General features: G+C 44.0%; 1 protein-coding gene across 15 annotated transcripts in view; it reads right to left on the bottom strand.

The window, feature by feature from the left end:
• Positions 1-16,495, bottom strand: part of LPP (LIM domain containing preferred translocation partner in lipoma) — a 353,246-nt gene that overhangs the window by 265,515 nt on the left and 71,236 nt on the right. For 13 of the 15 annotated variants that reach the window (XM_052803756.1, XM_052803757.1, XM_052803760.1 and 10 more), the window contains one exon: positions 14,399-14,498. The exons of the other annotated variants lie outside the window; for them this stretch is intronic. The gene's annotated coding sequence lies outside the window, so the exon portion shown is untranslated. The remainder of the gene's footprint in view (positions 1-14,398; positions 14,499-16,495) is intronic. 15 annotated transcript variants of the gene reach the window in all.

Here is a 16,495-nt window from a genome sequence, read left to right on the forward strand (position 1 = left end):
TTGCACCAACTTCATTATAGGTTAGCTTCAAAAGCTGAGTTGCCAAAACCAGCAGCACGCACAGTTACCGAGGGTCCTACAGAAGTGCCCCAGCACTTCTCTGCAGGGGGGAGCAAGGCAAAAGGCAGTGCAGATCATGTTTATATACATGAGCATGTTTATATACATATATAACAGTTCTCCAGAAATGCTGCAGTATTACAATGTTCTGCAATGTAAAATAGCAGGGTAGTAACCCCCAGGTTATCTCAACATTCAGAAGAGAGGAGTATTTCTTCTACCTGGGACTGAAATAGTCAACTAAAATCTTTATCCGAAAACATCATATTCTTATTTTTGTTTCTTTTTAATTCAGTGACATTTAGCTAGCAGAACAGCTGTTAGCAAAGGTCTAGGGGAGGTGGAATCCCATTTTCTATATAAAGAAAAATGTTTTGGAGGAAACTGCAATTTGACAAAAATACCTGTTTAGCAAAGTACATTTTAAAAAGTGGAAAAACATGTTTTGTTTTTTCTAAGGTAGCAAAGATCCATCGCAGCTCATGAAAAGGATCCCAAGTCCTAGGAACAAAGGTATAAAATTATTTTGCAACACACATCCAGGAAAATAAGGAGGACAGACATGCCCTTTAAGAAGCAGCATGGGGAGAGACCCTCCCCCATCTCAGCCAGATGTCCCCATCACCTCCCACCACCATCAAAGCACATGGAAAAACCAGCCATGGTCTTCCCAAAGAGCGGGTCCAGCTCTCATCCATGACAACCAGGAGTTTGCATCTGGCTTCAGACAGAGCTGGGTCAAGTCTGGCACAGTCAACACTCTCCTTTATTTTACTCTGAAGGCACAACTTACCACACTGAGCAAAGACAAGATGCTGCACATGGGATCTACAGTGCTAAAAACCCAAAAGCTCAGGGAGAGGATCAGCAGTGGCAACTGAGAATCCTGTCCTCTCCTCTGCAGAAGGATGTGAAGCCCTCTAGCCTCGCTGCAAGTTGCAAATTAAAACTGCTTACAGCAGTCCAGGGTTCAGTCTTGTTCTTCCACCACTCACGGCAGATGGTGCGTGCTATTATTAAATCTTGATTTCCAGCTTATAATAGTAATTGTATGAAAACTTCTGCCCTTGGACAACAACTCACTATCTTTATTTTGGGAAAAAGGAGAAGAAGTCTTGCAGTTAAATAACTTTCCTATTTCAACAATTTTTTTAAAAAATCATAACATACTTCTCCTAATTGGAAACACACAGAAAGTAGAATATGGCCCTATTAGTTAAAAGTCAATGCACATTTACCCAACTCTTTCGAAACTGACAGTATTCTCGTGACAGCCATAAAAGCTGCTTTGAATTTTAGTTCCCTAGAAAGTAAATATAAGGAATCCCAAAGCCATAACCACAAGTGCCACAACTCTTAACACTGATGTCATATTCAGCTTAATGTGTGCTGCAGAACTCAGGATGGTAAAGCTTCAAAATCATCTCATCTATGGTATACAGGAAGAAAACAGTAATTATCCCCCAGCCCATCGCCCCGGGCACGTACCACAATGCCTTCATTTGATGCAATGTTAACAGCAGGACGTGTTTTATTCCCAAGCATTTAGTGTGGGGCACTGTGGGACTGGTGGGACCATTTACGGGGCCTGTTGTAGCCAAGTATCTCATGCTACTGTACATTTTATTTCAGTTTCCAACTGCTCCTTCCAATTCCAACTACCAAACAAATGTTCCCTTTTTTTTTTTTAGGAACCAGTTTACATTCACTTGTACCAATTTGTTTCTGTATCAATTAGCCAGGGCAAAGGGGGTTACCTTTCAGACCATTTTCTGGTATGTTAGACATAAGGGGACAGTGTAATTAATAGATGTCAGCCACAGTCCTCCTTGATGCATTGATTTCTTCCTACTTAGGAAACACTCAGGGAGAACATGATCACCCCTGGCTGTCAGGTGTCCTCATAAAATCCATAGGCCTGGATTTACAGAAACTGCTAATCATTTTGGATGCTGAGAAGGGGGAAGGCGGAGTCTGATTTTGTAAAGCAGAGGAAATCTCTTATTAACTGTAACACCTTAGTATACTTCAAAGGGAGCTTACAGGTACGCAGAGCTGGACAGCCAAAAGACTTCCAGAGCAAGAGGCAACTAGGAAAAACCCTTTTGGTCCCAAGCTGCATCGAGGGAGATGCAAACACTCTCCCTGAGCTCGGAGCATCATCACCTCTGAGGCGCCCAGACCAGGGATTACTGCAGCCAGACCCGTTTGCTCCCTGGTTCCCCCACTGTCACACCATATCACAGTCATGACCTTTCCACCACAGACAATTTGGATTTCACCAAGCCATCTATATATAAAGTTCAACTTCTAGGAAAAACAACATTTTATGGCTATACACCTTGGTTATTTCCTTTTAAGGTTTAATTTTTCCATCTCTTACATAAAGTCCTCAAAAAAAATCTCAAGATATTTGAATATTTTCATCACCCCCTAGTTCTGCCCAGGAGTGTGTAGCTAACAAACCACACAAGACCAGTATTTGTGCAAAGCTAGTTAAAATATCCTCATTCCGCAAATACTAAACCTCCCAACACACACCACACAAATAAAAAGCACAGAAAGAAGACAGTCCACAAGCACATCGGACAATCTTGCTGAATATTATGCTTAGCTTTGCATAAGCAATAAAGTATTCTTCACTGTGCACAAAGGCTCAAACCCAAAAATGGCTACCAAGAACTGCTCACTCTTACCCACCCCACAAGGCACAGGAGACCAATCCTAGTTCTAAAGAAAAATTCCCTTTCTTCGACTTGCTGAGTGATGCTGAGTCTCTCTGGAGACATAACGGCACTCTGGCTGGGCAGTGCGTTTTAATACGAGATGATAGAGGGAAGAAAGGTTCTACAAGAAAGGAGATGTCAGTGCCATACAGCCAGCACGCTGCAATCCTTGTATTCAAACCAATATAGATGGCAAATTGTTACGTCTCTCTCTTTAGAAGTCAGAAAATAGCCCTCTTTGGTGTTTACCTTAAAAATACTGCCCTACGTAGGCATCTAGACAATCCAGTGATCTGGTCTATGACACAGAGAGATGCATGGTGGAGAAGACAAGGAAGTAACGTCTGGTCTGAAACAATACCATATGCACCTGGTCCTGCACCACCACCCACCAAAGTATACATCTACTAGCAGCTCAACTTCTGCAGCCTGCAACTGCTGAATGCCTTTTCCACTGGAAACCTTTCTGCGATGATAATCTACTACAGAAGGAAAATCACTAGAGGAGGACACCCAATAGCTTCCAGCCAGAACACAACACGCCTTCAGCAAGACCTTTGATTTTCACAGGCACACACTGAAGTTGCTCTTCACAACAAAGAACAGCCCGTCTGTTGCATAACTAACCTTAGGCTGCATTAGATAAGTCATGCCTTCTCACGGATCAACTGACCTTAAATAATGTCCCCAGTGTATTCAGAGCCAATAGGTTTCTCTTAGAGCTCAACTGACAGGTCTTCTCCTTCCAGCTATTTCTTCAGAAAGGCACACAAAGAAGGTTTCAAGAGAAATCTCATGCTTACTGTTCCAACAGCAGCTCTCCAGCCCAAAAATGAAGCACGAGATCTCAGTTCCAGAGTTGCCTCTCCCTTTGAAAGCTTCTTCAGCACTTCATTGCAACAGAGCAAGTGAGAGCCTTTGCAGGACAGAATGGGGATTGAAGCAGATGATAACTGGAAAACCCAGTATGCCTTGGGAAAGTTTGCTGCAGTTCTGCCACTGAGTCAAGCCAGAAGGAAAACAGCCAGCCGTGCAGATGAAGCACTGCTTTGTATTCTGGATAAGGCAAAACAAAGGTCTGGTGATGAGGAGCTCTCGCGTGTCATGCAAGGGTCAGTAGCAAAGGCAAATTCCACCATGGCATTTCCGTTCTGTTGCCCAACCCATTACTAAGAGTGGATACAGGAGGATCTTTCATTTCTTATCCAAAAATGCCATTTAACATAGCTCTGCAGCATCACCCTGCTGCCACATTCCACTCCAGAGGTGGGATATCAATCCTTGCACAGAGCTGAAGCCACAGGGCACTGTGCAATGAGCAGATGAGCTCTTTTTACACCATTTCTCCAACCCCCATCCCGCGTGCGAGATGATGCAAGAGCTCTGCAGCAGCCTGAGAGGTGGAAACGCTCGGGAAGAGACAAAGACAGTGTGAAAGTAAGCACGTATCCGCACCGCTCCTGGCAGGTCGTTTCATTGTCCGCGCAGATGTCTGTGCATTCCCTGCTGGTAGGAGCAACGTTTTAGAAGCGAAATGCTTTGCAAAGCAGAGCCGTATCCCTTTGGGAACACAAGTACTAAAGCAACTGCCCAGTAAACCTGCAGCAAAGGCAGAGGCACCAAAAGCCTGGCTATTTTCTGACATCAGCTTAGCTGTCATACAGCCTCCCCTTGAGCACCAATTTCCCTACTTAAAAATCAGGGCCAACAGGGCTTCCCTTCTTGCTACATGTTGCTCCACTCATGCAACTGCTGCTTGATGAGAGTTTTGATACAAGGGCAGATATAACACACACATCCAGCAACTCCCTGACCTCTTCCAATGGAGCACATTAGAGCAGGAGCCCTGCCTCACCTCTTGCAATCGGCCAAACCGGGCTTCATTGATAAGGCTCTGCCCTAGAAAAGAGCCACCTTATTTTCTGTATAAGCCATCATGGCCTCTCGCTATAACTGCACGAACCCAGACTTGAAAGGGTTGTTCATGCCAGAGGAGCTCCACAGCCACTGAGGAGCTTTCTAGTAAACCGAGCCCTGATTGCGAAGCAAAGGGCTTGCAGAGCCGAGTTACTGGAATCTATTCCTCCCGCATTAGTCAGCATATATGAATACATCCTCTTGCTTCATTAAATTTTAATTGGAGTACATGTGAAAAGGTTTTGCTGGTTACTTAATCAAAGGGAGTCTGAGTACGAGGTGTTCACATAAAAATCTAGAAAGCAGCATCCTTTCTAGCTTTTCTTTTGGATTTTTTAAGCATCCATTGTCGATTTCTTCAGGTCAGTTGACATTTTGGGACTGCTGCAAAGAACCACGAAAAGCAGCCACAAAGTGCAAATAAAGCACTTTGGAGGGAAACCGGACACAGATCATTAACCCCGTGTTTCTCATTATTATCCAGACAAAAATTAAATGCAAAATCCCAGAGCAGCTGTTGCATTAGCTAGCTGATTGCTAGTGCTAAACACAACGATTGCTTTGCTGCTGTGTGTCATGCATGTTTGGGCTGGACTGTCTGGAATGTCATTATTTTAAGTGTCCTTAGGTACTCTGAAACCACAGCAGATTTGAACCTATAAAAAAAATCCTACTTGTAAACTCTGGGATTTCCTCAGTAATCGCCTTCTCTTGTACTGCGACACAGATGCTTATTTGTTCACACACGCTTTCCCTGAGCTTAGAGAAACTTTGCATGTACTTTCCTGCCTGCCTCAAACAGGACAACCATCTCCAGAACTCCTTCCTTACTAAAACCATGAGCTGTATGACTGGATTCTCAACTTCCATAAAATCCACATAGTTAGTACAGCTTGAATTGACTTACAGCAGTTTATACCGGCTGAAAATCTACCAATAAAGTAACTCCAGTCTGCAAGAGGCACAGCTGGGGACAGGAGCTCAGTGCCTGACTGCGTGAGAAACAAAAAGCAGCTATGTTGTTCTGCACGGCACTGTTTGCTAAGTGAATCAACAAAAAACAAACAAACAAAAAAAATGAACAAAAAAAACAACAACAAAAAACGAAATCGCAGCCATTTAAAACCACAACAAAGAACTTACTGGACTGCTCCCGCATGCTTGCTCGGAAACGTATATATTCTGTACAGTGATAGGTTCTGGCAGCCTGAGACTCTGACACACTTTCTACGGCAATGTCCTAACATTAGAAAAATTTGGTCATAGGCTAAAAATGTTACAGAAATAGCATAGGATCATAAGTTACCAGCTGAGTCAGAACTCGATCTGCTACTTGACTTTTATACTACTTTATTCTTTAAAAAAAAAAAAAAAGCAGAACATCACACAGTGGTTTCTTTTAAACAGTTTGTTTCTGCCATCACTTACGAAGAAGAATGAGCCGTTGTAGGGGGAAAGTCACTCAAAATGGCAAAAATTGATCTGCAAAGAAACAAAGGACATGGATCCCCTCAAACACCACAGCCATGTGTGCAGCAAGCCCTTCATTAACAACACAGCCCCTCTGTGTGTAAACTCTGGTGCGCAGGAGGCTGCCTCTTGCTCATGCATGTACAAGGAGTCCTCCATCAGAAACCCAGGGATGATAATGGGATTGTACCTGGTAGTACAGTGGCATAAATCCCAGGAATCCAAGGTGTGCAATGCAGTCTTCAGCATAAAAGCATTTTATTTGCGCTCTGTACTTGTAAATCTTTGGTAAATAATTAACAGACAGCATAAGCATGTAACAGAACTGAGTCGCAGGTGTTGGCGAAGGAAAACTGCTATAAATGAATATGTCATGGTAATAAGCCGCCTGTTCACCTGTTGGGTGCTGTAGCAATTAATTAAACAATTTAGTTTTCATAAATTAACCCCTGACACCCAGAACCTTACTAGAAAGCACAGCCATATTCCTTCTCTGTTATCTATGACCATAACTCTTTCTCCTTTCACAGCTTGGGCAGTCTTTACATGAAGAAACTGTGAACCGCCCCAGACTCCTCTTGCTGGGGAGAGCCCCAGGGCCACACAAAGGCCTGTTCTCCCATCCAGCAGAGGGAAGGGGAGGTGGAAGCGAGGAGCCTTGCCCCAGCATCTCACTAGCAGCTGCCAGAGTTGCTGGCTGCAGCAGCGAGAAAGGATTTCCCTAGTATGAACACCTGAATGTGGCAGACAAGGAGACCCCCTCGTTCCACATCTCTTCAATTTCTCCCTCCTTCCTGCTGCTCCGCGTGTCCTACAGGCTGTTTCTGCAAACACAGCCCAGGAGATTTACTTTTTTTTCTTTCCTATGTGTAGCAGGAAGGCAGAGGAGCAGAAATCCTCCTGCCAGGCGTCACACTGCAAAGGATCCAGCTCTGCAATCAGAGCTGTCCGCACTCCTTAAAACACCGGAGACATTCGGCATCACAACATTTCAGCCACAAACACACAGCTGCTTGAAGAGCAACAGGCAGAAGCCTGCTAAAACGATGAGGAAAGGGGAAAGGATGAGTCCTCGGAGAAAAGCAGATGACTAAAAAGTTATTCAATCCAAAGCAGTGCACCAAGGAAAGTAAATTGTCAGTGTCTCACAGTTGTTCGCTGTGTGTCCCTCACAAAACACGCAGATCCCGGCTCGTCTGCAGCTCTGCCTGGAAACAAGACCCAAAAAGGCCCTTTTCTGACAACTTCAAAATGTTTAAGCTCATTTTACCATGTTTGTTTTGGTTTTGAATACAGTAATATACAAGCAATGAATTCTTGATATTATTTTTTTTTTTCCCCTAAGTACAGCTCCCATAAGCTTAAAAGTAAATGGAAGTGCTTAGCTTCCTGGGGTATGTAACTGGAACATTTTTCTAGCACCTAATAAAACATTGTTTGGTTGATACTAACCATTAAAATATGTGTTTCAAGTCATGTAATGTTCCCTGTGAAATTTGCCTTTTTGCTCCATGAAAAAAAGGGCACTGAAAGGAATCCTGCAGCCATAAGGATCTCACTTATTTCATGGAAGTATCATTTTAAAAGCCTCACAACATGATCAAAGCACTGTTGAGAACAGATGTTCCAGGCTTTACAAATTCCAGCAGAAGTATTTTTATGACATTTATCACTGCTAAATTCTTTCAGCCAATTTTTTTTCCCTGCAAGAAGCGTGCAGGCACTTTCCTCCTCGAGGAAGACGTGTTCACACACGGCCTCAGCTCCAGCCACCGACCCTCTCCTCCCATCACCCCTCCCCATCCATCATGAAGGAGAGCCGTGCGGTTTCCCCAGCGGCTATGGTGGCAGCCAGCCCTGCAGAGCTGGGCATGGTGTTCCCCACTTCACAAGGGGACTTCGATGTAGGACGTGTGTCACTGTAGTGCTCAGACTCTGATTCTCAGCTGACCGTTCATACGGACCCTCTCCCAGAAACCTCATTGCTCCACTACCTTGACACCAGACTAGAGCCTCCAAAGCCCTCCATAAGATTTCTTATTGACCAAGGCAGACACCAGCACCATCCCTCAAGACCACACCAGACCACCCCTGCCATGACAAGCCCTGAGCCACTTCACCCGACCTTGAAGCTAACCCTGCTTTGAGCCAGGGGCTGCACGAGAGACCTGCAAGGTCCTTTCTACCTAAACTATTGGAAGACTATAGATCTCAGGTAGGAGCCACACAGAAATGCCCTCAATCACATCAACACCCCAAGAAAGGTCCTTCCCTGGTCCCCCAGCTCCTCCTACAGATGTGGGAACCTTCTGCCTGTGCACAGAACCTAGAAGGGTGCTTCCCTGGCTGTAGAAGAACACACTCACCACTCCCTAGCTAAAAGACTAGATGCAAGCAGGAGATGCTCAGGTAGCTAATGTGTTGGATGCTACTAAAGCCAGATGAGCAGAGCCAGCAGGAGTAATAATAGCAGGGACCTGCAGGACTGTGCAGGAACCTGCTTGTTCTTGGGAGAGCAGCAACAAGTCCCCATTCCTGGAGTCAACCATGGCGGCAGAGAGTGCATATTTCAACTGCAGTTCAAATCACAGCCAATTTTCCACTGAGAGCGAAGTTCCCAGGAAGTTTAGCTTTCCACAGTCAGTTTCTGTGTATTCATCATCAGCATCACCAAGCTCTCTGGTTGAAAGTCTAAACACCGTGCAGTACTAGGCAGTTTCGTGAGAGTGAGCTGTGTACCAACACAATACTCATGACTACCCAAGAATCTGAAACGTACAGTTTATCTCTGAAGAATAACATGGATTTTTGTACCCCCAAAAAAACAGGATCTGAAACAACCAGCTCCTCTCAAATTTCACATTCGCAGAAGAGGGTGTTTGTGAAGAGGACCCCACAAGCACATCACTTCTCTATATGTGCCCAGTTTAGTTTCACCTGATTCCATATACACCCTTCCCAATTCCTACAACCTGCTTGCACATCCTGTTTCACTATGAACACGAGCTTCTGCCCTGGGGCAGCGCTGCCTTCACTTCTCCTCATGGGGTGAGCTTAGATAGCAGTCAAAATGGGAGCAAAAAAATCAGACAAGTTTACCCCTCTTGCTCATCCAGGCTGTCAGCCCAATCTAGGCATTGCCAGGGCTGTGGCAGCTCTTCACCATGGGCATTGGGTACCACCAAAATGGCAGAGTGACAGGTCCACCATGAGTCATCCATCAAGAAGATGGGAGAGCGACCTCTGAAAAAGCAGCACATGGCAGACGAGGTCCCACAGAACAAGGAAAGATGAGGAAAACACATGAGAGGAGAGAGACCCCAAGTTCCAGTGATGGGGAGGAGAATAGGGATGCTGGAGGTGAGCACAGGTCTGAGGAACAACAAGGACAACTGAGGGTGACAATCTGAAGAACTCAAGCAGAAGCTGAAGAGTGTTGGAGAAGCAAACTCAAGGAGTTGGGGGTCTGAAAAAAGCCTCCACCAGCAAAAGAATCGCAAGCAATCACAGCAACAGTCTTCCACTTGCCAAAATGCTTGAGCTTTTCTTGATGAACCTCTTAGTCTGAGGACTTCCTGTGTTGTTTAAAACTCATTTACTTCTTCATTTATAAGGTACAACTTTGTATTTTAAATGCACATAAAATTTGCCCTCAAAATGCCTTTTGCTGAAAATTAAAATACACACATGAAATCTTGCCATGCTGGCAACAGGGACGAGCAGGTGCATGCGCACAAACACACGTGCATTCACGTCTACGCTGCAGCTTTTCTGGAAAAGGACTGTTCCCCAAAGCGTCCTCAAAGGCAGAACAGAAACAGGGGGAGCGCGCAGTGCTGTCACACAGCCACACCGTGCTCCTCCGCTCCAATCTCAGAGACAACCAGCACCGACATCAAAGTCCCGTCTTCCTGCAGGTCCTGTCCGGTCCCTCCCCTCGTCTGCGGGTGCATCATCCCCGCAGCACACAGCCGCATTGCCTCCCAGGCTGCAGCCACCACTGGGGCATGAGGCCAAGCCACCCATGCCCTTGCACTGCTCCAATGACAGTGCCATCAGTTACGGAGTGGGAGGATGGTGTCTTCAGAGCCTGGGACGCAGCGAGGGAATCTTAAAAGGGCACTCAAGACGGCATCGGGACTTACTGAAATTGTTCTGCTGAGTTATCAACGTCACAACCCTGCTCCAGACCCGAGTTTGTTTTGTTATCTCATCTTCCCACCCCAAGCGAATTTGCTGAGCAATTTCAAGAAACAGAAAAAGGCTGTGACCAATTTTCAGGCCTTCTGATTTAGCCACTAAAAAAGAAAAAAGATCCTACAATGTTTCCCTCTTGTTTTTCTAAATAAAAATAATCTATAGCCCTAACTTGATAATAAATATGCTCAAAAGCTGTCCTTAAGTAAAAGCTTTTGATAACAAATTGCCTGTGCTAACTGCTATTTTACTGTTGAATTTTTTATTGTTGCTTAAGCACCGCAATTATGCTAATAAGCCTGAGAGGATGGTACACTAAAGCATTGAATGTGACAGATATAATACTCAATAAAATGTTAATCTTACCTGAAAATTGGAATCAAACAGCCTTATTAGTATTTATGGATATGGCATCTCCAACATGTTTCTTAAGAGGAATATATCTATGCAATAGATATTTCTAAATATACCTTGCTATTTCTCGTGCCTCCTTACTATTTAATTCAAGGTGGCTATTACCCCTGCTGCTAATTGCCAGTCCCTTTTGGAATAAGAAAAAAGAGTGTCGGTGTCTGGGCCATGCAAAACTGCATATTGAAGGGTTTTTCCCCTTGACACCTTGAGGATGGCAGCTATCCATGGCGATGGGGAGACCTCTCCCCAGCTCATGGCAGGGCCACCAGGCTTGGTAGGGTGCAGCAGCACACAACAAAGGCACTGCCCTGCCACCCTCAGTCATCTATTTTTCCCATATCTCTACTTTTATGTGCAAGGCAGGTAAATCTAGCAAAGTGTTAAGTTATTTACAGGCGCTGGAGAAATGGCTTTTGGATTTGAAGATGTGACTAATTTATTTATTTTATTTTTAAACTTTTCAGCTGATGCTGACAAGGAACCAGACCCATCTGTTTCGCTGCAAGTTATGGCATTGAAGAGTTGGACCCCGAGCCGCTGGGCTGTCACAGGGGATCTGTCACTGAGGTGCCACATGACTTTTCACAAGTTGCATTGCATTTTGCACTGTTATGTCACTAGGCAGTCCCAGTCCGCTTTCTTAATTGATTGCATAATTTTTTCAGGGAACAAGCTGCCTTTCACCACGTATAGCTTTTTTTTTTTTTTTGGCCAAACCTGTGGGTCTCAGACCCAACCTTGGGGCTCCACTGTCATGCACTTTCCTGTGGGTAAAGCAAGTGCTCTTCAACACCTTCACTTTCTCATCTATGAAAGGAGGAAAAAAATAACCTTATAAGAGCCACATGCTTCTGACAAACTATATTTACATCCACAACCAGGCTCTATAGAGACACCATTTCTACACAACGGACTGGTGTGGTTTTCAAACACTGCAGGTTAATGCTTAAATAGCAGCTGCTGGCTCCCAGCTTCATTCCTCATGCTGCTCTCGCCCACAGAAGTCAATTCTGCTGACAGGACAGCAGAAACATCGATAATCAGCATTATACTTTGATAGACAAGCAAGATTCTTGCCGCTGGATGCTGCAAGCCTCCTTGGTAGCAAACGTTAGGTAGGAGACATCTAGGCATTGTTTCAACGAATAGTCACAGTGGGGAAAACCCAACCAGCTGCCCACCAAAATCTGGGATTCCCAAAGCTTTCAAAGATCACAACGAGCAACCCACAGGGCGCAGCTCACAACACACCAGGATGCGCTAGGACTTTCTTAAGCAATGCTTGCAATGCATGCTGGCTTGCACTTGGAGTGCAAGGATAGAAACAGGACTGCTTTGCAGGACACAGAGCTTAGAGCAGCTCCATAAAATGTCATTTACAGCTGTAAGCAAGGAATGCAGTATTAGGGGGGAAAAAAAAAAAAAAAAAAAAGAAAAGAAAACACTTTTCAGTTGCAAAATCAAAGAAAACTACTAATTGACTGAGCTTGCACCTCAGAGAGCCGGGAGACGCACCCAGGGCTCCTCTGCCCCAAGTTAGCCCGAGCACAAGATGCCAGACACCAAATCTTCAGGCACAGCCAGCAAGTTAACCAGGCACATAGCTGCAGTGTGCTGCGGGACCATAAGGCAACCACTCCCATAAAGGCAGCAGGACTCATCTCTGCCATGTTAAGTGAGTCTTGTCATTATTTCCAACCCTGCAGGGAAATCTAAATTGAACTTTGGCATATTGTTTTCTTTTGCTAAGCAGCAACACTTGAATGTTAACTCTGGTCCTGACAGGCATATTTATGGAGTATTCTTTGCAAATAATCTTACCCTGACCAGTCCAAAAGGTCAGAATCATAAAAAATAATAACAACAATAAAAAAGCATAAGGCTGGAAAACCATCACTGCCATTGGCACAACCCCTCAACTATTAACCGTCCTTGCAATAAGGTGAAATGCAAGGTCTTGGATTTATTTGATTGATTGAGATCAAAAGATCAGGGGGCACACAGTAAATCGTATCTTTCCATGAACGCATTTTGCTTTCAAGATTTAAGTAGATAGTTGCAGGAATTGAAAAGCTCAAGAGAAAAAAAAAAAAAAAGGAGAAAAAAACCGTGTACAAAGGTGACTTCAGAAAGGCATCCCCTTATTTCTTTCTTGACACCATCTGCATTTCTTAGAGCTATTTGGAAGTTTCTTCCATGTTCCCATACCCCTGGGACACAACAGCTTATCTCTGCTAAGCAGAAGATGATAACAAACAGTAAGACACTAGTATAACTCCAGGGAAGACACCAGTATTTGCTGACATTAAGTATAAAAGGTAAATATTAGGGAAACCAAATGAATCCCAAAGTCCAACAGGAGGTTGAAGAATTTCACACTGAATTTCAGGTGCCCTATCTCACTGTCCTTCTTACTCGGACCAAGGAAGATGAAGCACCCAAACCTTGTTCCTCTCATGATGATGGCTCAGAGGCTGCCTATGCCCAGGCTATGTTTGTTGTCTGCAGCTCCCAGGGGAGCAAAGGAGAAGCAAGGGAACTAAATGAGCAGCCATCTTCAGGACATAATTTCAAGACCCACCTGGTGACCCAGCATTTTTAAACACAGAAAAAGCCTGCTGCGTTCTCTGTCAAGACAGGACAAAGAAACACAAAGGAGAACAGGAACAGAAGAACAAGAAAAGAAAAATTAAACTCTCCTCCATTTCATCAGCTCCTGGAAACAGAAAGAAAAAGTAATCATTTGGTTCCTCTCTCTGTGTTCCACGTGATATTTGTATTTTGCTCAGTATACCTGTATCTGTAGCATTGTGTTCTCATGTCACAATAAAATAGATGAGATTACCCACCCGAGAGAAGAGAAAAGCCCTTACATGGATCACAGAAGAGACCCAAACTCCCAGGAACTTGCTACAAAGGAACCAGAATTGATACAACCTCCTGTTTTTATAACAAGTTTACATTACATGCCAACAACAGAGGATTAAACTCCTTTTCCATGAGCTTACACTTCCCTCCAGAACAACATCATCATTCAGGTAACAAAGATGCTGAGCACCACAGTTAATTGCTGTTGCATCAAAGCTCATAATCAGACCAGGCAGCTCCTTCTGCACAAATACACTGGGCTTTGCTTTTACCTTGAGTTTTGAATAAGGTTGTCAAGATAAGAGTTTCACATACTCCCATTTCTAACCATCGTCGGGTTAGAAGGACTCTCCAGAAGTCATGTAGTCCATTTCTCCACCACAAGGAAGGATCAGTTCTCCTAAAAGCACATCTGCTAGAGCTTTTCCAACTTGTTCTTAAACCTTTCCAAAGACTGAAACTGCCTAAGCTCCTTGGGCAATCCACTCCAGCACTCAGCTATTCTTAATGCAGGAGATCATTTACTAATGCCTCATCTAAATTTCTTTTGCTGCAACTTAAGCTCATAATTTGTCTTATTTACAGTAGGCAGTTTTACAGTTTATTCCCTCTCTCCATGACAAGTTCACTATTTCCAAAATTTACAAGCTGAGGCACCAGTGTGGCTTGCCCTCTCTTTGCCATTCTGCTTCCACTCAAAGCACGTTCTTAATCTTGTGTCTCTGTATGTGTATTTCTTTTCTTACCCCAAGAGAACAGGCAGCTGGGATATCACAAGGCTGTTTCAAGAGAAGACGCTCACATCCAAAGGCTGATGCATACAAGCACACCCCGTTATAAAGTACTCTGAAACAAGAAAAAGAAAAGATTTGTCTTTAGGATGGTAGGCAGAGGGTCCAGTAGTACAGAAAACCCAACAACTCTGAAGTGTAATTTCTTCCACCCCATTATTTAACATTCAAACAGATCTTCAAAAGCAACATCAATGGCTGTAGATACATCATGCAGCACCACTCAAACTTGGCCACATTTTCTCTGACAACCACCATAAGGGTTTGATAAATCTGTGTTCTAGGAAACAAAGTGCTCACTGACTTTGCAGAAAGTTCTGCCAAACTATAAGCAATACCCAGCACGCATCAAAATCAGATGGCTCCGACTCCAAAGCTTTATTCACTATGACAGGGGACAAATATTGCCTCCAGTGACTTTATTTACAGTGTCACTGAAACCAACAGAGGCAAGACTTCTAGTCTATTCCAAGATTTGAGTATGTGTAATTATGGGATAGACCCAGAGGAGAAAAGTCAGGTCTGATGAAAGATTGAGTAACTTTTGTGTTCACAACATAGTACTTACCTCCTGATCTTCAGGATGTCCTATCTAGCAAAAAGAAATCTTTCTCCTGAAACCAAGGGTTTGGTGACAACGAGGAAAGAATAAAGAAAGGATTTACGTGAGCAGTGTTTGGAAACACAGGGGAGAGCTCTGAATAACAAAAACATCCCACATTTCATGAGAGAGAACAAGCAACAAGGGAGAACAGCAATAATGCATTTGCCATCCTACTTTTGGAGGCTTTCAGAAAAACAGAGCTAGATAGTAGCAGACAATTTGCCACAACAGCATCTTTCACCAGTAGATCACCTTTTGCACCCCATCTCATCTAAATTCCTGTCTCCCTGCAGCAGGGGCTGCTGCTAGCCCCAAAGGATCAAGTGGCTTTGTAACAAATATGCCTTTTCAGAGGGCTGAAGCCAAGAAACACTCAATTTGCCACCTGCTGTGAAAACAAGATGCCTGTTGCACATCTAAGGATGTGCCAATCCAAGAACTCAGCGTCTTCTCTCTTGCATGCACTATCCATCTGACTATCCCTTTTACTACTGCACTGTGTCCATCTCCAAGTTTCCACTTGGGATGTTTTTTTTTTCCTTTGCAATCCTTCTCAGCTGCCCCGGGCTTTTGCTTTCCCTGATCATTGCCATTTCTACCAATGCCAACACTTACAGCCAGCCCAACTGCTGTCAGCACAGGAAGGTGACATGCTCCTATTTAGCACAGATTTGATAACAAAAGTGCCGTTTCCAAGGCTAAAGAGGAATACCTGCACCAATAATGACCCTACAGCAGTACACAATAGGTAAGGAGACTGAGCAATAAATGCCTGTTACCGAAGCTGAAGAACTCAAAGTAATCTCAAAATGTAGGATGGCCAGCTACTAAAAGAGTTTAAATGCATGCTGATCTTTAAGGGTGAAAGTAGCTCCAAGGACTTCAGCAAGATCATCTACAGCATCAGACACGTTACCTCCCAAAATACTAGTGAGATAAGGATGTTTAGCAATGGACAGAGATATGAGGAGTGCTTCCACCAAGAAAATACACCCATTTCTATAGTTGAATTATGACAGCTGTTGAAAACCATGGAGTAGCATTGAATGGCAGCCCAGGACAAGGAGCCAAGACGACTACCACATGCAACTGAAACTGCCAAGGGATTAAGTTAGGTCAAATGTAATTACACAAACTGGAACTTGGCCAGGGTACTGGCTGGTTTAAGAAAATTAAAAGAGGTGTTCAAAAGTTTCAGAGATGGAGTCCTCCTCCTGTTAATTATTTGGTGAGTCAGTCACTGAAGTCTCAGTACTCTGGGAGGCTGTCTGAAAAAGGGGAAAAAATGAGGCATAAACTTGAAAGGCATTAGAAGCGATTAGCAAAAGCCTTTGTTCTCCATGGCAATCCTTGCTGCGCTAGTGCGCGAAAGCCTTTCATGTTCATGCTGAAAAGTGGCCTTAGTTCTTTTGATACTTCTGGGAGGAAGCATTTAAATTTACAAATAT

The sequence above is a fragment of the Harpia harpyja genome, chromosome 12, assembly GCF_026419915.1.
Source record: "Harpia harpyja isolate bHarHar1 chromosome 12, bHarHar1 primary haplotype, whole genome shotgun sequence".
Taxonomy (NCBI): Eukaryota; Metazoa; Chordata; class Aves; order Accipitriformes; family Accipitridae; genus Harpia; species Harpia harpyja.